We start from the raw sequence: 26,852 nt of genomic DNA on the forward strand, positions 1-26,852 counted from the left end.
GTTGTTCGTGAAAATGAAACTAAACCCACTCCAAGCATCTTTATTCTCTGTCAGGGGAAAAAAAATAGTTTAAGAAATATAAATAGACCAAACAATTTTGCTGTTACCTTTGCTAAAGTTGAAAGGATGAACGGCTTTGAAAGGTAATGAATTCCCCACTGTTGGAGGATTTTGGGTTTTGGCTGGATCATTCCAGATGATGTTGGAATATCCGATCTTGAAGGTCCCTTCTAATCCTGAGATCCTGTGGTTGTAAATCTATCATGTTACTAAAAGAAGAACTTTTAAAGGTGTTTGCAAGGAAATAAGAGAATAATGGAAGGGAAAACGCAGAGGGGGAATTTTTAGATGTTGATAAGCAATCACCTCGTTTTGCAATATATTTTTTTAATTGCCTGTTTGTTTGCGGCAAATGCTGTGTTGTAATCAAGTGGCTTTTACAATAATAAAACACTTCTCCAATTAAACTGCAGCGTGAAGAATTCAAAGATGAATAGAAGTGGTTGTTGCCCTTAAGAAGCTTATTTATAGGCTCTCCTTGTAAAATTGACTTCTTTTTCTGAGGATAAAAGTAATATATGTTTATTGCAAGACATTTGGAAGCTACCAAGAACTATAAATAACCCATAATTGCCCCACTAGAGAAGATCATTTTCAATATTTTTACTATTTTGGTGCATTTCTTCCATACACATTCAAATTCACATTCATATTAATTTTTCATCTTATGTATCCTATTTTAACCTGCTCTTTAAACTTCCTGATATAATTGCACATTTAAACAGAATTGTATCTCAAAACAGAGCTGAAGTGGCTCATTTGTTGATATCTTAAAAATCCTACCTGGATGAAATCAACAAAAAGAAGCACATCTATGGGGAAGGGGATCAAGGAGTTATTCTGTTCACTTGATCAATTAGGTAGTGATCAGCCGTGATTAAAAGCGTAAATCGCCAAAAACAACAACAACAACAAAAAAAGCGTAAATGGCCAGATTGATGCAAAAAATTTCAGTTAGTGGCTATGTATAAAAGGTAAATGAAGACAACAAAAATTAATACAAAAAATTTAAAAATACATCCTTTTTTTAATGTTTATTTATTTTTGAGAGAGAGAGACAGAGCGCCAGCAGGGGAGGGGCAGAGAGAAAGGGAGACACAGAATCTGAAGCAGGCTCCAGGCTCGGAGGTGTCAGCACAGAACCCGACACCGGGTTTGAACCCAGGAACTGTGAGATCATGACCTGAGCCCAAGTCAGACACTCAACCAACTGAGCCACCCAGGAGCCCCTAAAAATCCATCTGTTAATGAAAATCAGAGCTCCAAAAAACATATCCAGATTTTCTCAGACTGATCTTTCACCTGGGCAGTTATTGAATAATTCTTTAGCTCTTTTTTGTGCCTGAACATCAAACTTCATTGTCCTTAGTAGGAAGTTTTCCAAAGTTTCCTGTTTCCAAAGCTGCAAAAAATAACGGGTAAAATTACAAACTATGTAATTCTGGTTCTGTATATAATTCTCAGTCAGTCAATGGCTTGCAGACATATTAATTATTCCTTACAAGTTGTAAACATAGAGTGAACTATAACAAAGAGCATGGAAGAAAATACCAACTTTTCCATTGCATCTGTGGTTCTGATCTCTTTCCCTTTGGTTCTTTGCTCCAACACTGAAACAGTCACTGGGTAATACTAGTAATTGTAGCTGGCAGTGACAGGGGGGGTTCTGTATTTTCACAGCAGCACAGGGAAAGGGGACCTTCCCAGTGCGGTCATTCCTAGTTCTCAGATTACTATCTTTGATTCATCAAACAAGCCTTTTTTGGTGAACTGCATCCGACCAGTTATTTCAGAAGACAATCACCACTCCGCAGCGGTCTGGCCAAATGCATAGATTTATAACAATCTTAAAAGATTTCTCCAGGAGTTTTATAAAGATACGTGATATTAAACTGGAAAAAAAAATTGTACCAGATAATAGGGAAATGAAATCCTCCACCAAAGTTGGTTAGCTTTTTCAGAAAAGCCCTAAAGATTTTAGCAAATTTCTCAGCAGGTTTCTATTGTTTTAGCTCTTCCCCTAAGTAGTGGTTAATGAAGTACTAGATGTTAGAAAAGCAATCGCTTTGTTATTCTGTCTGGGCTGACTTTTATCTGATAAGCCTGCCCTGGAAAGCCCCTGAACGCTTTAGAAATTGCTCAGGAGATTTTCATCTAAAATTAGAAAGGATGGTGCGTGGCAAGGTGGTTAACTAAGGTACAGGGACTCAAGTAGGGTCTGTCTCTCATTTGAGTTCTCCTCCTGTTTTAAACGTCTGACCATGCGTTATTAGGACCCACTTGCCTTATTATTGTTATTATTTTAACTACTAAGTTGAATTCAACAAGGCCTAGACTGCCTTTCCTCTCTATATTGAAAAACAAAGTCCTCTTTAAGTACTTGATTACTAATATTACTAATGTACTAATAATTTGTAATTTGACCTTTACTGTAATTCTGTAACATAGGAAAAGCAGATACAAATTTGTATTCTTTTTTTTTTTTTTTTTGCATAAGGAAATAAATTCAGAGACTTTTAGTAAATTGCCCAAAATCACATAGTTAGGAAGAGTCAGAATTAAGAATGAAATCTTGGTTCTATGTGCTCTGATTCAAATATGTTTTCACATCCAGATGCCCATGTAATTTTTAATTTTTCTAATTGATCTGTGAGTCTCACCATAAGGAATTTAACAGAAATATCTAAATCTCTAACACCTAAAATGTTGGAGAATTTGAATTCAGCATAATTATAATTTCTTAACTTATGCATTGCTATATTTCTACTAGGGTTTTCAAGGGCTTTGGGGCCATAAAGAGCCACGTTCAGGCAACTTCCAGTACCAAACAGTTGACTTTGTTCTGGTTCACATCATAAGCTATGCACACAGCTGACCAGTGAACTAACAAATCTATACTTTTGGTATGGGTATGAAGGATTATGCAAGAGGCAGTTGGAAAGGAAAAAAATTTTCCTCTGCACTGTTGGATGCAGTTTGTGGGGGCCTGTGAATTAGGATAACAAAAGGCACCTAAGCCTGGGTGGCTCAGTGGGTTGAGCATCCAGCTTCCTCTCTGGTCATGATCTCAAGATCCTTGAGTTTGAGCCCTGCATCTGGCGGGCTCTCCACTGTCATCTCAGAGCTCTCTTCAGATCCTCTGTCCCCTCTCTCTAACTTTCCATCTCTCTCTCTCTGTTTCTCTCAAAAATAAACATGAAAAAAAAAAGAATAACAAAAAGCAGATTAACAAAAGTAAAGGCATACAATTTTCATTATTCCTTTATTAAAATTTTTTTAATGTTTATTTATTTTTGAGAGAGGGACAGAGTTTGAGGAGGGAGGGGCAGAGAGAGGGAGACATGGAATCTGAAGGAGGCTCCAGGCTCTGAGCTGTCAGCGCAGAGCCCGATGCAGGGTTCAAACCCACGAACTGCGAGACCATGACCTGAGCTGAAGCAGGACACTTAACCAGCTGAGCCACGCAGGTCCCCTATTATTCCTTTATTAAACAAAAGAATATTTGTGTGTACAGGAGTTCACAGAAAAGTAGTCAAACTCAAAGAAGTGGTTAGATGTGGGGGTTTGAATACCATTCTTAACAAAGGAAACGAGGTTTAGACTTAAAGAGAGGACAGGTTGTGGGGAAGTGACTAGGAAATATGTAGTGGAAACTAATAGAAGATAAGGACTATTTTAGTAAGATCTTGTTATGAAAACTCTTCTTGACTCTCCATATCTTTGATGATAAGGGTCCCTTTTTCTTCTTGGTACCGGGATGGGGGCTGAGGGATAAGCTGGTAGGAAGCATCTTCCTCAGAGGGATATTTATGCCTTACTTCTTTCAGGTAGAGAGGGGGAGGGCAGAGAAGTTCTGCATCTGTTGATATTCATTTGCCTTCAGCTCAAAATAATCCTTATGCCAAATTGGAATATTTTGGCATTTTGGGATGGCATACTTTGATCCCCTTCATCTACCCCATCTGAAACTTTTGGGGAATTTCACACACCAAAAGCCTAGTCGGTAGCTATACAGAAAAGATTTGGGTTAGTAGCTGAGAGGTAAGAGATCTGCAAAGGGGAAGAAGAATGGAGATTAGAAAAAGAATAAATCAACAGGTAGAACAAATACAAACACGTTTCCCGTATTTGAATTAAACCAGTCTCCCAGGGCTGGGAATAGGTCGGTTCAGTTAAACAATTGTGTCTCCTTGCAGGAGGCAGTGGTGCAGGTGGGAGTAGAGTATCCTCTGAAGTTGGACCTTTATATGGTGTGAGCAACCAGGCATTCAATGAGGGGCAGTTCTATGGAAACAAAAGCAAAAATAAAGATTAATGGTTGGAGCAGAGCATAAACCCAGTTTTTTGAGTCCAAAGGGCAGTCTAGAAGATTTCTAGATGTTGGGCTCAAAGTCCTTAGATGAGGATAGTAATGGTAGTCTCACAGTCATAGTTATGTCCTGGAGCCCCAAGGACCAGTCTCTGGTACGCTTCCTGAGTGTCCCAAACTATGAGGTGATAAATTCTTTGAACATGCAGAGCTTCAGGAAAAGGGCACTTTTAGTCCTCAGTGATGCTAAGTCGAGAGGGTGGGAGAAAATTAGAGACATTAATTGCAAGACGGCAGGATCCAGTTTACAAAAGAATGAAAGTAGTTCAATGATAATGAACACCCACAAAAGTGGGTCATTGTTTTCCACTGAAACACAAAATTTTCCTCCACAATCGCCTTCATTTTGACCAAAGGTAATCAAAGTAAGACTATTTTTCTTTGCAAAATAAGTCTAATTTCATTAAAATTGACCAAAGGCCAGTTTTCCAGGGACCACCCCCCAAGGAAATGCCAATGTCAGTTCAAGGTTATGAAGACTTCATTTAGAATTTGATTTTGAGAAGTTGTCTAAAATGTCAAAAGATTTGAACATTCTATTAAATGGGATCCGCAGATCACTATGAAGCAATGCTAAGTTTTCAATTATTTAACCAAAATGAAAATAAAATATTTTAAAGATAAACAGAAGATATCATGATTGTCAAACAACAACAAACAAAAAGAACTTAACTATTTCAATATTGAAAAGACTCAGTTTACTTAAATAATCAAAGACATTATGATAAAGGTGATGTGAAGAACCACAGAATCTTTGTTTTCTAGGTGGATCACTCAAGAAGTGAAGAAACTTCACAATCTTTTATTAAGAATAGACCAATACTCAAAAAATTTTTAAAAATAGACCAATAATCCAACACAATTTTATTGTTTTACCAAAGAAAGAAAGCAAAACTGGAGTTTTACACCAGTACGCTATTGGGCTCATTTTTTTGACACCTTGTAAATAAATCCATTCAATCTTAGCCAGCTTGACCACACGAGATATACTTCTTCCTCTTTCTCTCTTTTTTTTTTTCTTTTTTTTTCATAGATCCTTTACAGTTTTCTACATCTTTTCAGATTTTTGTCCATTTTCCTCTTTCACTTTCTGGAATAGGCTTTACATTTTCTCTACCCTATTTTAGGAAAAAATCACTCTCCTTTTTTCTTAAGGAAAACACATCTTATTTTCCTTGTGCACACTGCACACAGAGAGGGGGTTTTTTTCTTCCTTTTTTTCAAAAAATTTTTTGATGTTTATTTATTCTTGAGAGAGAGACAGACAGAGCATGAGCAGGGAAGGGGCAGAGAGAGTGGGAGAGACGGAGAATCCGAAGCAGCTCCAGGCTCTGAGCTGTCTTCACAGAGCCCAAGGCAGGGTTCCAACTCATGGGCCAATGGATCATGACCTGAGCCTAAGTTGGTCATGCAACCACTGAGCCACCCAGGTGCCCCTCCTTCATTCTTATTGTTCCTATAATTCATTTGCATATATTGATTAGAATTCTTAACTTGTAGTAGCCTTAATTTCCAAGAACTAAGAAGTAGACAATGGGAACTGTCATATTCTGTATTCTATACTAGATGAACAAATTCATCAGTATACAATTTCATAGTGTCTAAAGATACGTTTCCTCCTAGTAGAGTTTATCAATGTGGCAAAAGAGCATGCTTACTAACATATTTTAGTCTTTCTGTAAAATTTAGAAGCCAAAAGTACATCAACTTGAAGTTATGCTTAGTAATTAATATTTCAGTATTTTATCTTATTTGGTAATGATCTGGATATTCAGTGAATATCTATCATTTAACTTACTATAACCTGAAGTTTTCAAGTCAGCAAAAAAGATTTTGGAAGTTACTTTTAAACTGATATATTATAAAACACAATTACTGTTGAAATACAATTTGTCAGAACAATGACTCACTTTGATTAAAATCAAATCTATTAACTTTTATAATCTTAAATATCTGGTAGTTTATGTTAGCTTATTTGACTAGTAAACCCAAGTAGAATAAGATGTGAATGGGTATTATATTTAATGTTGGCAACTCTGAAGATGTGCCGATTTTATTAAATCAATTCTAATAAACTAGTTTTATTCAAGAAAGATTATTTCAGATCACATGAACTTGAAAAGCATTTGGGTTAGCTCCTATATTTCCGAGAGTTTTAAGAACATTTAATTTATAAGTGCCTACTTTTTCTAAGCCAACTTAGAATAGTGCTCCTTTATCAATCTTGGTAATACCATTCAGAGATAAGAAAATATTACATATTTACACTTAGACACACCATGCATACATACATTCATACATATACATATAGACACAATAGAGATTTAATGGGATTTTGTGTGTGTATGTGTGTGTGTATTTTAAGACTTTAGCCATAGGTCAGGTATAAATAGACACAAAACTCACTAATTTATATACACGTTAGTTCTCATTTTTGTCTTTTTAAAAAATCCTAGTTATATTTATGGCAGAGGGACCAAGCCAGTCACCTGCTCTATATGCCCAACAAAAAAGCTAAAACTTTTTACCAGTGTTTGTAGAGGAGACTCTAAAGATTTTTCTTTGACTCGTAGTTTGATGGAGACTGTGGCTTTAATCCCAGGTGATTGTTGTAGTCTACTGAGAAGTTACAGCAAGGTGCTCTTTGGACTGGGAGCCAAAGTTATTCCTTTAGAGGCTTAGGTTTCAAGGAGAAGTGTCCTGTCCTTGAGAAGACAGTCCAGGGTGGTAGGAGATTTACATCTCAAAGCAGGAGAAAGAGGGCACAAGCTTTCAAGTAGTTCTAAGAAGGAGTTTAGGGGCATATTTGCCTATTTCCAGGGTTTTTTGTTTTTTTGTTTTGTTTTGTTTTTTTCTGGAACAAACAGTGAATTCTTCTGACAGGTTAAGCTTTCTTAAGTGGGCATCCCAAAAAAGAGTGATGGTGGGAGGTGTTTATGGTGGGATCTTAAGTTTGTTCTAAATCTGATTTCTGCTCTTTAGTTTTGTTAAGGGAGTCTTTTAGGCTAGGCATGGGATTCGGTTTTGTTTTTTTTTTCTTCTTTCAATTGATCCTCCTATAGGTACCAATAGGGCATTTATGTAGGGTGAGAATTCTTTAAAAATTCTTCTAAATATAAAAACTTTTCCAAATCCAAAGACTGCCATTTGGCCATTGATGATTTAGGACCTGTGAAAGTATACCTGTTCCAAAATATGATGCAAAACCAGCAAACCTTTTTATGGTTTAATCATGGATACAAGAGGCATCCCGAGGAGGGTACAGAAGATGCAGCCCCACTGATCCACAGTTACTCCCTAAGAGAGCCAAAGAGAAAGACAGCAAAGACCTTGGTTGGCAAGGCAGTTAGAACAGTGTTTGCATGGGGTGCCTGGGTGGCTCAGTCAGTTAAGTGTCTGACTTCAGCTCAGATCATGATCTCACGGCTGGTGAGTTTGAGCCCCACGTGGGGCTGTGTGCTGACAGCTCAGAGCCTGGAGCCTGCTTCAGATTCTGTGTCTCCCTCTCTCTCTGCCCCTCCCCTGCTTGCTCTGTCTCTCTTTCTTTCTCTCTCTCTCAAAAATAAATTACCATTAAAAAAAATTTTTTAAACCACTTTGTTATAAAGACTCTACTTAGGGACCCAACCAACCCCAGAATGAATCTGGCCCAGTTCTTGTACTCAAAAAAAAAAAAAATAATAATTTTTAAAAATTTATTATTATCATTTTTTGTACTCAAAGTTCTTACCCAATGGTGAGAGTGAGAGAACATGTTCATGGCAAGTACTAAGTCAGTACAGTGAAACAAAAAAAGACTGTGGAAGAATAAGGAATGGACAATGCAGCTTATTAAAGAGGTGACCCAGGAACTGAATCCCGAAGCCAAGTAAGAGTTCAGATTGAGGGAGAGAGTTTTTGGAAGGAGAGGGTGGGACAGGTTAGTGGTAGAGCATATGTAAGATCTTTGAAGAATGAACACATTCTTCATGTCCCGAGTGTGGTTTGCAGGAGGCAACGTCCACTGAAGAAACTAAGGTGGTAGTTGAGGCCAGTCTATGTTCCAGTCTATTGGAACATTTCAGGGATTAGTTGCGTCTTTTGACTACAGAGATCTGACAGAAGCATCTAAGTTAGGAAGTGTTATGATCTGCTTTGCTCTTTTTAGGAAAACAACTCTGGTGGCCATGACGATGATAAACCAGAGGGGACAGAATTTGTTGGCAAAGAAAGCAATTAACAATTATGTTGCAATAGTCTAGTCAAAAGGGGCACCTTCATGCCGTTTCCGTGGGAATATACACTGTTTGGGGAAGGTAATCAAGGGCACAATGATAATAGGTAGAGGGGTGTTCAGTGCAGTAGCAACTGCAGAGAAGGTGTGATATGGCTAAACAAAGTAATACTTTTCAACCATTAGAAAGAATTGTAGACATAAATGCTCTACCATGAAAAAATGTCCACAATATAAGGTGTGTTTTTTATTTTTTAAGTTGCAAAACAAAGGGGAATTGGATGAAGGTGGTCAGAAGATACAAATTTCCAGTTACAAGGCAAATAAATACTAGAGATGTAATGCAGACATGATGGTTATAGTTAACACTGTTGTATGATATATTTGAGAAGATATGGCATGTTTAAAAAGGATCCTAAGACGACTGAGGTTAATTTTCTCACCAATCCCAATATGGATTTGAAATCAACTTTGAGAAAATGAGGATAAATGAGGATAAATAAAATGAGGGTAAAAAAGAAAGTAAATATGAAGTATTCTAATCACAAGGAAAACACTTTTCTGTAAGTTTATTTATTTTGAGAGACAGAGAGTGGGGGGGGGGTGGCAAAGAGCTAGGTGAAGAGAGAGAATCCCAAGCAGGCTCTGCATTGTCAGCGCAGAGCCCACTGTGGGACTTGAACCTGTGAACTGTGAGATATGACTTGAGCCAAAGTCAAGAATCAGATGCTTCACTGACTGAGCTGCCCAGGCACCCCCCCCTTTTTATTGTATCTTTTGAGATGATGAATTAAACCTACTGTTGTATTCATTTCACAGTATATGGAAGTCAGGTCATTATTCTGTACAACGTAAATGTACAGAGTGCTGTATGTCAATTACAAATCCATAAAACGAGGGGGAGAATTGCAAAGTGAGATATATAGATATAGATATAGATACAGATATATAGATATAGATATATAATATTAAACTTGTGAAAAGAAAAACAAACTTTTCTATTTGGCTGTAGTCATATGAAAAATATATATACCAAAATGGTAGCAGTTGTATTTCTGGTATATAAAATTATTAGGAGGCTCTTACTGTCTATTTTTTATACTTCTATACAGTTTGAATTGCTTGTAGTATTCAAATATTCATTTGTAATCTAAAAGAATACGTAAGACTTTTAAAACAGAGAGAGAATGCTGGATTAAGGCAGAGTGGCATCAGGCTGGAGAGGGTTGCCTGGAAGCTGTCACCAACTTAGATGAGAGATGATTTGTTATTTGAGGGATAGAAGAGATGAAGGGAAAGGGGAAAAAGTTGAAGGTGACACCAACATTTCTAGTTTGGTATGTTGGTTGTCTGTTGATTCTATTAATAGAAATAGAGAAAAGAAAAGGCAGAGGAGAATTTAATTGAGCAAGATGACTTTGTGAGTTCATTTTTAAGGTCCTGACAAAGCATCTATACATTTGGCTTGAACCATGTTACTTTCCAGCAAGTCATTAATATTTATGATGTCTTAGCAGGTTGATGTGTGCGCATGGTTTGGGAGGGTAGGAGTTAATATTTTTAGAGATTGACATTTTTATCTGTCTTGATCATTTTACTGTCCTTTCATTCAGACCCTGAAATTACTGCTGCAGGGAAGGAATGTGGCATGGGCTGTGAGGATGTATTTTTTGGTTTATTTTTCACTTCAAGCTTAGCCCCATAAGAGAGAGAAGATTCTTAACTGTAGGAAAAATATTTTGGTCAGAACAGGTTAAATAACATGGCTATCTATCGTAGACACTTTTTTTTTTTAAGATTCTAATAAGTTGGAGAAGAAGAGAAGAAAGAGGAGTGTTTACAGGTTCCTGGGGACAGCAAAGGGGACTCACACTCCACTTCCTGGGTGATGTTGCTAAGGAGATAGTAAGACAGCCAGTGGAGGGAAGTGCCTGTGGGGCCCAGTCAGTTAAGCAACTGACTCTTGTTTTTGGCTCAGGTCATGATCTCATAGTACATGAGTTTGAGCCCCGCATTGGGCTCTGCACTGACAGTGTGGAGCCTCCTTGCGATTCTCTTTCCCTCTCTCACTCTATCTCTCTGCCTCTCATGCAGGCATGCTTTCTCTCTCAAAATAAATAAACTTTGGGGGAAAAAAAAGACACCCAGAGGAGGTTGTAGGATCCTAATGAGTACCACCTGTACCTCATTTGCAGGAAGAGTGGAGGAAGAGGGATGGAGGGACAGATGAGTGCAGGAAGAATGACTCCAGAGAAGAAATGACTATGTTCATGTTGAGACCAATGGCTTCGTGTATAGCCACACAAAAGGCCTAAATTGTTGCCCCAAAGCATTCAGGATCACCACCTCCTAAGGGCCATGCAAACTGAGACATAGCCTCTTGTCAGCAATCAAGGAAGATGGATACTTTAGGACCAGGGGTTCTCCTCAATTCTGCTTCTGTTCATCCCCCCCAGTATCTGGAAAAAATTGCTGGGGACAGGATCCAAAAGACTGTGGTTAATTTTCTCACCAATCCCAAAGATTAAGGATTTGAAATCAACTTTGAGGAAATGAAGGTCTATTTTTGAAATATTTGAATTATGGACTGAGGTTTTTACCAGCTAGACCAGATAAGATAGAAACTGTTCCAAATCACAGAACAACCAGACTCACATGTTCAAACAATTATGAAAAACATATAACAGATTTTTATCAACAAATACATCAGTAAGCAAACTTATGACCTTGCCTCATTGTTGTTGGTTCTCATCAAGATGTACACACCACACATACACATGCACGTGATTCTGTGGAATACAGAGACTCCTTAGAAACATATATATTAGGAGTGAGTACAAACTGCATGTAGTCCTGAAGTTCTGAGGAAGACCTCTTCTTTAATATGTAAAAGTATACTCTTTTTCTCACTATTTTCCTAGATCAGTACAGACCCTTCTAACCAGTTTAATAGCCCTGATTATGCACAGGTGTTTCATACTTAAATTGAAAGGAACGGGAGTAGTTAGATTATTTTAAGTCTCTTTAGTTCGGTTGGCGTTGAGAACTTTTTCAAAGCGTATCCAAGTTACTATTTGTCAATTGACTTGCATGGTTTGTATTTGAGTCAGTCAGACGTACTCACTGATAAAAACTAAGAACTCTCAAATGAGGCAAGACTCTGGTGACATTAAATACCCTACGTAAAGGCAAAGGTGTGTTTTAGAGGGACGTTCAGAGCAGGTGAGTAGATGGGTGGCCATCAGGTTAGGAGTGTGCAGCTGTGACCCTGAATGCAGAGTACAGCCTGGGGATGCTGTGATGTTATGGCTGCTAGGAAGCTAGATTCACCTGGCAGAACCAGGACCAGTAGGGTGGGACTGTCATAGACGCTCCAGTCTCGTGCTGGACATTGTCCTGGTTTCCTCATGGCCAAGGATACAACGAACGGGCGGCTGCAACATGATCAGAGGTTGTTCTGTGCCACAAGTTTCTAGCTCCTGAGCTGGCCTTCTTCATAATTCAGCAATAAGGAGAAAGAAGTGGGAGAGAGGGCATTGCATTATGGGAGAACGTGGGGAGGGGAGAAACTTCTAGAGGAACTGGGATTTAGATGGAAAGATATTTCTGTTTGATACTAACATAAACATACATATTCAGTCAATATATTTTGAATTACTTCTGGATTACTTTGAATTACTTTTAAATAAAATGGATTCAAGTTATGTCAAAAAACCATGTCTACTTCTCAAAAGGTTCTGACGTAGGCCTTATAGTTTAGCCAGTCGTCAATACTCCTCATAATTTATTAAATAAATTTGACATTGAATTAACAGAACAATGAACTATAAACTCAATCATAGCTTTATGATCCAAGAATTTCTTGTTATTTTTTATAGCTTTTTGTTGTTGGTGGCGGTGGTGGTGGCTGTTTTTTCCAGTTTTTTTGAAATGCGTAGCTTATTCATATAGCTATGTGATTCACTATAGCTTATACTTTTCTTTGCATCTCAAAAGGACTTAATAATAACAGCTAACATTCATGGAGTATTTATTTTATGCCTGACATTCTTCTAGGTGCCTTTATCTCATTTATCCCACACAACAGCCTTAGATGCTAAGTGCCTTTTGTTGATGATGTGAGTGAAGCACAGAAAAGCTGGTTAACTTGTTCAAGACCACGCAGCTAAGAAGTGACTTGCCAAAATTTGAAGCCAGACAGGTTGATTTCAGCATTTACAGTCTTAAACACAGTGCCATATGCCTCTTGTATATGATGGATGCTTCTGGAAGAAGATTAGTAGGGTGGATTAGAAGAAAGAATATACATACATTTTTTCAGTCATATACTGTTTGAATTTGTTTATAGTAAGTGTGCATTTATTTTATCACTTGAAAACAACAAAAAGAAATAGAAAAACAACTTAATCTTTGAAAAATAGTGTTGGGGTATCTATTTCGCTCTAGTTTTTTTTTTCTTTCCTTTTTATCGGTTTTAGTTTTAAAATGATCCAAATTTAAAATGATCAAATGATCCAAAATGACAAATATATGTGAAAATTTGGGACAGTAAAATTGTGACCTTTCTATAAAGACAGAGAAGTATGTAAATAAGGCCATTTTCATGACACTGAAATAATGTCAGGTCATGGGCAAAATACTCATGTTTGGTAAAATCGTTTATTTTAGGTAATTCTTTGTATTCACTAGTTTACTGAACGTTGTATAGGTATTTATGTAAATGATATGTATTTAAATCTTTTTAGTGGCTCCTTTTTCTTTGTGCTTCTCAACATGTTTAAGCAAGTGGAGTCCTTCCATATAAGGGGCAAAAGAATGTGGGGCCTGAAACAGGCTGACAAGAGGAAATGCATCCTGTCTGAACAAGCAAGAAATAGGGAAAGAGAGTAAAAATTCTTGCAACGTGTAGCTCTTTAGGAAAAAAAAAAGTGGCCATTTATTTCGCCAACATAAATTGATTTGTCACTCTCAATCAAAGGCCTAGAAACACAGATAGACTAGAAATGCCTCCCTGGGGCTCAGTCTCTGTCTGTCAAATGGGGTAATGAGTCAGTGGAATCAATGACATTATCTAAAAACTCCCTTCTACTTCCACCTTCCTCTCAATCTCTTGGTCTGGTCTGTGGATACACGTGTCCAGCCAGAAGTATTATTGGATACAGAAAAAAGTTTGTATCTTCTTTGAGGTTAGAACAAACAGCTTGTTTTCATGTGTGTCGGTGAAACTGTGGGTGAGAAAACAAAACTCTGTGGTAAGGGACATAGTCCAGTTGGTCGGTCTCTGAGGGTACAAAATGTTGTATTCCAAGTCAAGCTGCATATTTAGATGAGCCAGGGAACTTATTGGTTATACCATTTTACTATTTCAACTCAAATGATGTTTGCACGTAAAAATGAGACCATCAAAATGAGACTGGGAAGAGCCACCCGGTGTGCAAAAGGCTCTAGACGTATTGTAACACTCCTCAAGACCCAAATATGACCTGAAGATGTTGCTGTACTGATTAGCAACAGTAACAAAGTTTTTCTAACACGTCCATAACCTCCAAACGTTTTCCAGCTGTATACTGTAGCTCTCAGGGATTGGCAGGGCTGAATCAGAATATCTCTTTGCCAAGACTTGTCTGCACATTCTTAACCTTTTTTTGTTTGCCAAGAACAAAGAAAAATTGTTGTAAACTTAGCTGCTGTTGTAACATATGAACGGTCTTTTCTGAAAATGCAAATGAGACAAATAAGAATCATTACATGCAGTCATTTGCAGCATGCAGTTACATTTGGGTTCTGCTATTGTATGTATGTATTACTTTCATACCTAACTTGATATATTTTATAGTGCTTTACCATTTTCAAAGCACTTGCATATGTGAGTATCATTTGATCTTTTCTGAGAGCCGCTGTTTCTAATGTACTTCATGTTCAAAAACATTTGATGCTTAAATTTATAGGGTGCATGCATCACACAACAAATGTTTTGATTACTGTTGTGTGGAAATGTTTATTATGCCCCAAAATGTAGGTTATGCATATTTGGCAAAGTAAGCTATCGTCCGTTTTTACTGGCCTATGAACTGGATTTTCAAACACTACCGAATACACCTGGGTATTTTTTTTTAATGCAAAAAAATGGATGGTGGCTTGTGCCAGTATGTAGGAAATAATGAAGCATCTGGGTCAGGTGAATTATTACTAAAGATTTAGTAAGGCTTAAAAATTTGATACACTGAAAGCTTCGTCACTAACACATAGGTAACTTGGGACGCCTGGGTGCTCAGTCGGTTGAGCGTCCGACTCTTGATTTCTCCTCAGGTCACGATCCCAGGGTCGTAAGATTGACCCCGCGTAGGGCTGTGCACTGAGCGTGGAGTCGGCTTAAGATTCTTTCTCTCTCCCTCTGCCCCTCTCCCCTGCTCGCTTGCTCTCTCTTAAAAACTTTTTTTAATAAAATAAAATAAAACATATAAGTAACTAATAAACCCCTTGCTTCAAATAAAACTGCATGTTGGGTTGCTCAGACTTTATTACCATTCTATAAGGCCAGAGTTCTCAGTTATGATTAACTGTGAATAAAGAATTTATCAAGAATAGCAACTCATAATTTTGTTTGGTAAGTGACCACTACCCCCCAGGGATGCACGACAAATTCTCTAGAGGACTCAAGAGACTTCAGAGAAGACTATATTGAAGATCTGAGACAACAGGAGTATATTTGAATAGTTCTATAAGTAAAGGTGGGTAATTCTAGGTCAGAATAAGATCATGACATTTGGCTAAAAGCTGTCATGCTCCCCGCATCTGCCTGCTCCCGCCTGTTTGAGGTGAGGCACGGTCTGCCTGGGTGGTTACCCTACGCAGTAATATGGCTCGAGTCCGAAGTGAGTTCATTGTTCTCCAGCCGTGTTGCTTTATTTTCTTGTCTTTGAATGTCCCAACCTCCTTTGCAGTTTTCTGTCTGGAGTATTTTCTCCATACTCTTACTAAGCTACTAAGGTCTCCATTTAAATTCACTTCCTTGACAAATTCCTCCTTTATAATAAATAAGCTTATTTCTCCTGCTAGACACAGCCAAGGACAGAACCCCCATGCTGTGCACGTGTGGAGCCAGAAGAGGGAGAGTCTGTGTTGGCTGCCATATTTGGAAGGAAGGGGACTGTGTGTAAGAAGCTTCCTCAAAAGAAAATAAAGGATGTGTTTATATATGTTTCTCAAAGACCTTTATTTTACTGATTTATTCTGGGGGGTGAAAACTGCATCAACACATATTGTGTTCCTGATGCGCGTGCATTTACATGCCTAGGTCTGTGGCATATACAACAAGGTTAGGGGCACAGCCCTCTTGAGCTGCAGATTTATTTGAGGAGATGGCTAGATGTTATCTAGAAATATCCTATCGAGAATTCGTCTTCTATCCAGAATAATACAGTGAGGTGCTAGACCATACAACAGGGGGCTGGCCTGTATGGGATCACTGGAGAGCGAAGACGAGCTCTCTTTAACTTCTAGTACTTTTCCACAGTATTCACTTGGGTTAATACTTTATACTTACTGAATTGTCCATAAAATAGATAAAGGAGAAATATGTATATATATATATATATATATATATATAGATAGATATAGATATAGATATAGATATAGATATAGATAGATATATATAGATATTATAGATATATATAGATATAGATATATATATATATTTTTTTTTTTCAGAGCCTGAGTAGGGGAGGGGCAGAGAGAGAGGGAGACATAATCCAAAACAGGCTCCAGGCTCTGAGCTGTCAGCGCAGAGCCCGATGCAGGGCTTGAACTCATGAACCATGAGATCATGACCTGAGCTGAAGTTGAACGCTCAACCGTCTGAGCCACCCACGCACCCCTAAAGCAGAAATATGTTAACAGATTACCCTATAAACACAAATAGGTTTAAATTTCCTGCAGTAAAGATCAAATCTGGGACAGAGAACAAGGGAAGAAAATAGGGGCTATCTAGAAATGAGACTCAGGACAAGGAAACAGTGTGTGGTATATAAAAAGCCTGGATGTCAAGCTATAAGGAAAAGATGAAAAAGGAAAGGAGGCTGCTAGCACCAGATATAAGTATGTATTTTCATGTTTCACAATTCTGTCCTGGGCCAGTGCTGGTGACAGGTTTTCAGGTCCTTTTTTGAGTACTCATTCTTCACATCCTTCCCATGCTTGTTATTTTGATCCCCATCATGCTCCCTGTTCAAAGAGCATCTAGACGCAGAGTAAAATGACTGCATTCGCACCTGTTGCTAGGATGCTTGTTACTTCCATCACCAGAACCTGCCATGCAGACTTCCCAGAGCCCCCGAGACAAAGTCCAGATGGAGGGGGATCTTCTATTCTCAATCTGTAAAGAATCTCATAAGTCCTTGCAATATCTGGTCTCAAGTGAGGGGGATGACAAACTGACCTATGATAAAATTTGGAGTGTGGCTAGGAGTGAGGCTCAGAGTTCCCATTCCTGTTGTTTTAATTTCCACAGAAAGGTAACTTGCACAAAGAGCAGCACAAGACGCTATCAAAGAAGGGACTGGAGACATCCTGAGACGCACAGGGGTGAGAGCAGTTTGCAACCCTACAACTCTGCTGAGCACTGTTTCCCAGTGGTTATTACCATAAAGATGCAGAGAGAAAATAATTCACAGAGGGTTTCGCGGGAAAGCCAGACCGGGGGGAAGCGTGCCTCCACTTGTTAAAAGAATAGCATCTGATTTGGTGTAATGGCAGGATAAGGAAATGAGGGGGAATAAAACCAGACAAACAGAATGAAGAGGATTTGGTGACCATAGTAATTTAGTTCATAGTGAAAAATCTGGCTGACCTCACAGAGAGTTTATTGTCAGATGTATTAACTAGTAGACTACTGAATATAGATACATTATGCAGTAAATCATAAGTAAGTTTTCATATGAGCCTTTTTAATGCTGTGGCATTTTAAATGATGAGTAGTGTCATAAAAGTAAGTTATTATAATAACATTGAATTGTTTTTTCTCTTGAGACATTCTTAGAGTTTTTAAAAAAGTTTTACTTTTTTGCTTTGAGAGACAGAGACAGCGCAAGTTAGGGAGGGGCAGAGAAAGGGAGAGAGAGAATCCCAAGCAGCTTCTGCACTGTCGGCACACAGTCTGATGCGGGGCTTGAACTCACGAACATGAGATCGTGACCTGACCTGGAATCAAGAGTTGGATGTTTAACTGACTGAGCCACCCACACGCCCCGAGACGTTTTTAGATTTTGAAAATATTTTGTAGATATGAAATAGACCTATACTTAAAGACCCTTGAAACTTGCCATATAACGTGGCTATTCTTTTAGAGTGAATTAAAGTTAATTTAGTTTTGAGAATTACTAAGCTCCTTGAGGTAACTAGAGCATATTGAAATCTTATAAAGGAAAGCAGGAACTGTTGGAAAAAAACCTGGTGTAGCTTTGTAATTAGAACTAGTTTGCTCAAATGACACTTTTACTTTAACCATTAAAAGCTCCCAGGGCACCTGGCTGGCTCAGTTGGCTAAGCGTCTGACTTCGACTCAGGTCATGATCTCACTTATGTGAGTTCGAGCCCCGCGTCAAGCTCTGTGCTGACAGCTCGGAGCCTGGAGCCTGCTTCGGATTCTGTGTCTCCCTCTCTCTCTGCCCCTCCCCTGTTCATGCTCTGTCTCTCTCTGTCTCTCTCTCAAAATAAATAAAGACTAAAAAAAAACGTAAACATTAAAAACTCCTTAAATGTATATATTTGATGGATGTCTCTTGCTACAAATTAGAGGCTGATATTTCATTAAGCAAATGTATCACTTATAAATGATTTGTTTTGAGGAAGTAGGCATTACCTTATAGAAGTGGCTTCAGATAATATCTATGAAAATCATCATCATAATGTGATTTCATGTGGGATTTGAAACATTTTCAGACTTGGGTAGAGATTTACACAAACCAGATTTCCACTGGAGGATCCTGAAATAAACTAACAATAATGTGGTACACATGCATGTTATTTTATTTACTAAATTTTAAAATATTTGTTTGCTTATTTTTGAGAGACAGAACACAACGGGAGAGGGAGAGAGAGAACAGGAAAAAGAGAATCCCAAGCAGGCTCTATGCTAGCATGGAGCCCGAGATGGGTTTCAATCTCATGAACCATGAAATCATGACCTGAGCCAAAATCAACACAGATGCTTAAATGAGTAAGTCACCCAGGCACCCTTTATTTACTAAATTAAGAAAAAAAAATTTAATATTTATTTATTTTTGAGAGGGAGAGAGGGAGACAGAGCGTGAGCAGGGCAGGGGCAGAGAGAGAGGGAGACACAGAATCCGAAGCAGGCTCCAGGCTCCAAACTGTCAGCACAGAGCCCGTCGCGGGGCTTGAACCCACAAACCAGGAGATCATGACCTGAGGTGAAGTCGGATGCTTAACAGACTGAGCCACTCAGGTGCCCCTGTTTACTAAATTAAAAAAAAATTGAAATATCTGATGTGGTGACAGAAAGGACACCTATTGTTTTGTGTCCAATAACACAAGAGACTTCCAAGATCAAATCAAAAGCAAGCCAAGCAGAATAGTGTCACTCAAAGAGATGTGAAAGCTGTGACGGATAAGCTTGAACTTGTCAGTCATTTTATTTGATCAAAGTAACTTTGTCAGAAGTTACCAAACCTTTATTTCCTTCTTTGTGCTACCAGGATTTCTTGTATGTTGGAGACACGCAAGCAAAATACAAAAGGGGTAGATTTTTACGTCTAATTTTCACATTTTTAGAACTGTTCTGTTCCTCTTATTCAGTGTTTGCAGTACACATATGTATAGCACACACTCAGACACACACACTCAGACACACACACACACACGGCTCTTCAGTCCTCAGCATCTATAGTCTAAAGAATAAAAATGGAACTGTAGCAGAGTGTGTTAGTAGAGGGGGCTTGAAACCTGCTTTGCTACTCAGTTTTGGAATGAGTTTGGAGAACTTACTTAACTGAAGCTCTTTGCTTGTAAAATGGAAGTAAGAATAGTAACATCATAGGTTTATTGTGAAATCAAAGTAAAATAATGTATGTAAAGCTCTCACCACAGTGCTGGCAATCTAGTAAGGACTGATACATGGTGTTTGGTCTTATTTCTCTTTTTATGTAATATTAAGTTATAGTGCAAATATTATTATAGGCTGTACCTATCTGATAAAGACAAATGGATACATAATTCCTTTGTGTTTGTTAGTTTTGTCCATATAATCCTAAAAAATTTAAAAATGAGGAAAATCTAAATGATTGGCCAGTTCAGGCATCAGATAAATCTATTACATTCCGCTTTTTTAGGGCATAGTTTCCCAATATTTAATTCCCATAAATTCAGAAGTTAAGGCATTGAGATTGGAGTTACTCATGATTATGGAACAAGTCCATGGTGGAACAATAATAGTGTGCTAATCAAACCAAGTTGAATATTCCTTCATTGCCCCCATGGAAGAAATTAATAAAGAAGGTTTTAGGGGCACCTGGGTGGCTCAGTCTGTTAAGCGTCAGACTCTTGATCTCAGGTCATGATCTGAGCTCAGGTCATGAGGTCGAGCTCCAAGTCAGGCTCTCCCTCCCTCTCTCTCAAAAAGAAAAGATACTTTAAAGTGTTTGTGTAAGAAAGAAAATAAATTGGGAAAATAAAAATCAAAGACAAAGTATATAATTAATATTCATTTCCATGAGAGAAATAATAAAAAATTGAGTTTATTGTTTTTACATTTATTTATTTATTTTGAGAGAGAGAGAGAGAGCACATGAGCAGAGGAGAGGCAGAGAGGGAGAGAGAGAGAATCCCAAGCAGGCTCCACACTGTCAGCATGAACCCCAATGCAGGGCTTGATCTTGACCTGAGCTGAAACCAAGAGTCAGGCACTTAACCAACTGAGCCACCCAGGCACCCCCTGAAAGATTAACTTTAAAATATTGTTTTTAATATTATGAATTAATGATCTCCACCTAAGGCCGGTGTTGAAGAAAAGATACAAAGACTCAAATTGAGTGAACGCATTTCTGGAGAAAGAGTTTAGGCTATTCTTAAAGGAAAATAAGTGTAGCTTTCTAAAGAAGCTATGGGATGAAAAGGGCTCCTTTAACCTCCTCAGTTAAGAGTGGTCCTGGGTGTGCCTAACTAAAATCCCGCAAGAAAAGCTTTAGTTCACCTCTATCTTTCTCCTTCTTTTGGTTGATTTTTATGTGAATATGAGAGCTATTAATAAATACATGGGAGACAGTTGGAAAGAGATTTCCTGAAATAAGGACCAGATGATAAGTATAAAGAAGTACAGTGCTCGCTTGAATTATGTTCGGAAGAGGGTGATGATACTCTGCAGGATTCACGTTTTGGCGACCAAGTCCGAGGGTCCGTCTCCATTATGAATATTTCCCGTGTGACTTGGGCTTACTCCGTTTCAAAGAGACAAGCAGTCCCTCGGAAGTCTGCGAAGTCACCCCAGGGAAGCAGAAGTGTGTCAGCCACCCACACAGTTTCCTAGACAGCCAGGCTATGTTGCTTGGTGTCCTCCAGTGAGAGCTCCTCTTCCATGCCCTGTCATTTATGTGAAAAGAGCATTTCATGGGCCCCCATTATGGGCCAAGCTCTGTGCTGTGCATCCTACAAGTGCTACTCCTTGAATCGGTGTTTTGATGTTTCTGTTTCAATCCCCCACAGCCATGTGTCCTCAAGTTTCAACATTGCTCCTCATTGCTCACAGTCCACAACTGACTGTGTCTTCATTCTTGACCGAAAAGACTGAAGGCGCCTCACCTTTTCTCGTCTTAATCGCCCTGTTCTCGCTGCCTTTGATTTGCTCTGTGTGACTACCTATCCTCCTTCTGCTTTTGTGGCAACAGGAGAAGTTAGCACTCCCTCTTTAGAGGCTAACCTTTCACCTCTCCCTCCCTTCTGCCCTCCATGGGGACCTTCATCCAACATTTGGATGTTACATGGACTTACATGCATCCCTAGGTTCTCCTTGTTCCTTATTTTGTGTTTGCTTATTTATTTTGAGAGAGACAGAGTGAGCGTGTGTGTACATATGCATGTGCATGAGTTGGGGAGAGGCAGAGAGAGGAGAGAGAGAGAATCCCAAGCAGTCTCCACACTGCCAGCATGGAGCCCAATGTGGGGCTCGAAACCACAAACCATGAAATCATGACCTGAGCCGAAATCAGGAGTCAGGACGCTTAATCATCTGAGCCACCCAGGCGCCTGTCTTGTTATTCTTAAAATCAAATGAACTTGAATCTTCCCCTCAAACCTTACCCTCTCTTGAGTTGCCACCCAATCTATTTTCATTGTTAAATTTCTCAAGGGAGTGCCCTACATCAGAATTCTCAACACATGCTTGGAGGACCACTAGGGGTCCTGAGAGTCCTCAGGAAGTCCCTTTTGCAACTACCCAATTGTTTGACGCCAGATTTGCTACATAGACTTCAACCAAAACAACATATTGCAACAGATAGAATGCAGAAGCAGATATGAGGATCCAGCTGTCTTCTATTAAGCCAGACATTAAAGGGATTTACAAAAATGTAAACCAATGCTTTCTTCTCACTAAAATGATTTTTGTTTGGGAAGGTATAGAGTTATTTTTCATTTAAAAAAAGATGCTATTTAATTTGAACTTCTAGGGGAGTTAGTATTCTTTTGAAATGAATTAATACATTCTAAAAAATGTCTTGCTTCCTTAATTGTAATTCTTAGGACACTAACTACTGGAGGGGTAGCCCACAAAATCCAAAGCTTTCTGGGGATTCTCAGTCATTTTAGGAGTGAGAAGCAGGCAGTTTTGAGATGAAAAGGTTTGGGAACCGTCTATGTCCCTGGTTCCTTCCCCACCACTCTCCTCTCCTTCTTTTATCTCTGACCAGAGAACTGGCCCACCAGTATCCCACATCAGATTTCTCAAAGTTATTCTCCTGTTAAAGTGTTGTCCATAGTCTTTCCTTCTTCCTGGTTTCTCAGCGATGATTAACAGTGTTTACCTCTCTATTCTTCTTAACACTTTTTCTTCTACAACAGCACAGCCCTCTGATTTGCTCCCCACCTTCCTGATTTCCCCTCTTTCTCTCTCTTGGTTCCTATTCCCTAAGATTTTTTCCCCCTCTCAGTTATCTGCACCTGGTTGCCCTTAAAGCTATCTTTCCTATTCCTTTCTCCAGCTTTCTTTCTAGATCTGAAGGCTTTCCCAGGGTATCAAACAAAAAGCATTCTAATTGCCAGCTGAATATCCTGTATCTCAGGATATCGTTTGGGTGTAAAGCTAAACGAAACAGCTTTTCCTCCAATAGTGCTGATTACTTTGGTGACCACTGCTCTTATAGAAGTTCAATTCTCTTAGTTACCCGATGTTAAAACTCCAGAGAGATTTTTTTTGCTCCTTCTCCTACCACCTCACCTGCATGCATTCTGGTTGCCCTTCTGTGCTTCTCCAGTCTGTCAGACAACATATGTCTGGCAGTTTATCATCACAAACCCAGGCTACTTCAAGAGTCCCTTCTTAACGGTCTTCCCCTTCCACGCCCAGAGAACGTCACTTGCCCAATTAAGTTCCATCTGATTTTCCACTGAAATCACTGGTTTTCAACTTTTATTTTTTTTAACCAGGAAACACTCTCTCCTCCAAAAAAAAAAAAAAGGAAAAGAAAAAAAGAAAAAGAAAAACCAACACAAACACACAAACCTAATATTTAGCAACCTAGACTATCCAGGTGGATTTGCCACTGAAAACTGGATGGAAGAACTGTTTGAAGCTTCTAGGCTGTGTATGTTGTTTCCCAACAGAGGAAGGGAATCACAGAGGTGGCCATCAGAGAGACTGTTTTCCTGGTTGTCCTGGGCTTCCCCCAGTGGAGGGGGAAGCCAAAGCTAGGGAGTTTCTTTCTAGAGAAAGACGGGCAATACTGTCCTCTTCGAAGTCGATGGAGAGCCCAGAGCCATACCCACTCAGCCTTGGTCTGAGGCTGCCTCCGTGGAGCTGTTGTCTCTTGTCCCAAGTCAATTTTTCTAGACAAGACTATTCTCATCTTAAGCGTGGTGGTGGTGGTGGTGGTGGTGGTGTGTGTGTGTGTGAGAGAGAGAGAGACACACACACAGAGACAGAGACAGAGACAGTGACACAGACAGATTGCCAGCTTTTGGGAACTGGGTAGAGCTAGAAAGTAGAGGTCACCATCATTCTAGATTAGGCCTTCACTTAATTTCCCTATTTTCCTTCTTTTTTTAAGTTTATTTATTTTGAGAGAGAGAGAAAGAGGCAGAGGGAAAGGGAGAAAGAGAGAATCCCAAGCAGGCTCTGTGCTGTCAGTGCAGAGCACCATGTGGGACTGGAACTCACGAACCATGAGATCACGACCTCAGCTGAAATCCAGACGCGTAACTGACTGAGCCACCAAGGCACCCCTAATTTCCCTGTTTGTGATCTGAGACTTCATATTTGCACCCCCTTACCTAATGTCCCCACGCTCAAAATGGCTATGCTTCAATTTCTTCAGAGGATAAACCTCCTGTCCCCTTGTCACATGAGAGAAGGCTCCATCCTCTGCTTTCCAAGGTACTGGAGTGGATCTGTGTGCCTAAGTGCTTTCCATTTAAACTTCCATCCATTCAGTCCTTTCCCCCTAGCTTTCCATTTACCTGATGCTTCCAATTCTTTTTATTTTTTATTTTTAAAGTGAACTCTACCCCATTATGGGTCTTGAACCCAGGACCCTGAGATGGAGAGTTGCATGCTCTACTGAGTGATCCAATCAGGCGCCCCCTGGTGTTTCCAATTCTTGAGTCTCTTTAGCAAGAGTCAACTTTGTTCTTGTTGGTTTCCTCTTTTATAGGGAAATAGGTTTCACCTTTTATGGCTTTACCAATTTAGTCACTACAAATCTGTGAGCTCCCCATCTTACAAAATTGGAATATATCGTATCCACTATTTTTATCTTTTCTTGGCTTTCTTCTTTTCCTTGTGGGTTAGTACCCATGTTATTCCTTTCTTCAACTTCATTTTAGTGGCATCTCAAGAGGTGTGTTAGTTAACTATTGCTTTGTAACAAATTACCATGAACTTGGCAGGTTAAAACGACACACGAATGATCTCAGAATCACTGTGGGTCTGAGTCTGGGTGGGGCTTAGCTGCACCCTCTACTTCATGATCTCTTATAAGACTATAGTCAAGGTACCTGCCATGGTGGGGTCTTCATGTGAATGCTCAAAGGAGGAAGCATCAGATTTCGTGCTCCTGTAATAATTGGAAGTTTCAGTTCCTTCTGAACTGTTGAACTGAGAGTCTCAGTTCCTTAGTGACTGTTGACCAGAAGTCACTCTTGGTCCCTTGCCACATTGTCCTCTCCATATGTCCGTATGCTTCATCAAAGTCACCAATCAAGAGCTGGTTAGCAAGATGGAAGTCACTATTTTATGGAACCTAACACAGAAATGACATCACTTTTGCTACATTCTATAGGTTGGAAGCATAGTCTCAAAGTAAGGGCATTCTACGAGGGGTGTACATACTAAAAGGTAGATTGGGGGCTCTTTTAGAGTTGGCCTGGCATAGGAGGCATAGGTGATTAACACATATGTTCAAATCTCCACGTCAAACTGGAAGTCGCCATTCTCTCTCCCATCAAGTGTACACCCCTATCACTCCAATAAATCTGCTCTTCCTAAGGTCAAAAGTGACCTCCACCTTGCAAAAGCCAATGAACTGTCTCAAGACGTCACCATACTCAAATAACCAGCAGCAATTGACCTACTGTCTTCTTGAAGCATTTTATTCCCTTGGATTTGGGATACCTCACTTCTCTGTTTCTCCGCTTCTATCACTTGCCTCTGAGTCTCAGGCTCCTTTGCTCTTTTTCTCCTTTCCTCCTGACCTCTATATGTTGGAGGGCTGCAGGGCTCCACTTTCAGTCCTTTACTTTTCTGTAATGACACACTCTACTTAAGAAATCAAGTCTCATAACTTTAGATTCCATCTTTATATTGGTTACTTCCTAATGTGTGTCTCTAGCTCCAAACTTTCTCCTGAGCTCCAGGCAATGCCCCATTCGCATCTGCACCTGGGCACACAGACATCTCAAATTTAGTGCAGGGTTCTCGATTTTCTTATTTTTCCTCCCCTCATCCCACTCTTCCCAAATTGGTTCCCATTTCAATACATATCACTACCTTCACCTAGTTGCTCAGGTGAAAATCTAGCAGTCTTTCTTTAGATCTCTTCTTTTCTTTACCCCTATGCAATTCTCACTCAGCATGTCTTGCCAGCCCCACCTTTAATGTATATCCATCCTTGAATCACTTCTCCCCAGGCTGCTGTCACTCAGGCTCACTCACCACTGTGGCTCAAGGGGGTAATTATATTCACTTCTAACTACTCTTCCTGCTTCCAGTCTTTCCCCCCTACAATCTGTTGTCCATATTGTAGTCAGAGTGGTCTTTTAAAATATAAGTCAGATCACGTCACTCTCCTTTACAAAACTCCCCGATGACTTCACGCACACTTAGAATTCAATTCAAAGTTCTTACCATGGCTTTCAAGGTCCATGACATCTGGCCCTGCCTTTATGTCTCCTGTGTCCTCATCTTCTACTGTCATTCCTTTGTTCCTACCCCTCTAGCCTCACTGGCACATTTGCTGTTCCTCTGTTGCACCGAGATTATTCCTGCCTCAGAAATTTTACATATGCTGTCCTTTCTACTTGGGATTCTTCCTTGTGATCTCAGCATGACTCATTCCTTTACATCATTGAATTCTTTGCTTAACCATTCCCTATTTAAGGAAGCCTTCCTTGACTACTCTGTGTCAAATAGCCAACCCTCTGTTATTCTTTATCCTCTTCCGTTGTTTTATTTTTCACCTATGACCATTTGAAATTGTTGTTTGTGGTTATACATTTAGTGTAGTTGTTTACTGCCTGAGTATGAACTTTATGAGGGTAATACTTTGTTTCACTTACCACTGTATTCCTGTAACCCAGAACAAAGCATAGTACATGCTAGGCATGCAATTAAGTGTTGAATATGTGAACAAGTTGTTAGATAAGATTGAACTTGTATGATCAGCTTTCTTAAGCAAACTTGGAGGCAAGAATCCAATTTATTGTAAAGTATAACAACAGATAGACTGATAGATACATAGACAGGTAGATAGATATAATACAAATTGA

General features: G+C 39.2%; 1 long non-coding RNA gene across 2 annotated transcripts; it reads right to left on the bottom strand.

The window, feature by feature from the left end:
- Positions 1 to 367: 367 nt before the first annotated feature.
- Positions 368 to 26,391, bottom strand: LOC131506538 (uncharacterized). 2 transcript variants are annotated; one of them, XR_009259006.1, is made up of 4 exons: positions 26,212 to 26,391; positions 24,864 to 25,108; positions 1,363 to 1,462; positions 368 to 559 (listed from the first exon to the last, which is right to left on the bottom strand). It is a non-coding gene; the product is annotated as an uncharacterized LOC131506538 (long non-coding RNA). The 2 variants fall into 2 exon arrangements; XR_009259005.1 differs by lacking the exons at positions 368 to 559; positions 1,363 to 1,462 and adding an exon at positions 4,169 to 4,344.
- Positions 26,392 to 26,852: the final 461 nt, after the last annotated feature.

This window comes from Neofelis nebulosa, chromosome 3, assembly GCF_028018385.1.
Source record: "Neofelis nebulosa isolate mNeoNeb1 chromosome 3, mNeoNeb1.pri, whole genome shotgun sequence".
NCBI classification, from domain to species: domain Eukaryota; kingdom Metazoa; phylum Chordata; class Mammalia; order Carnivora; family Felidae; genus Neofelis; species Neofelis nebulosa.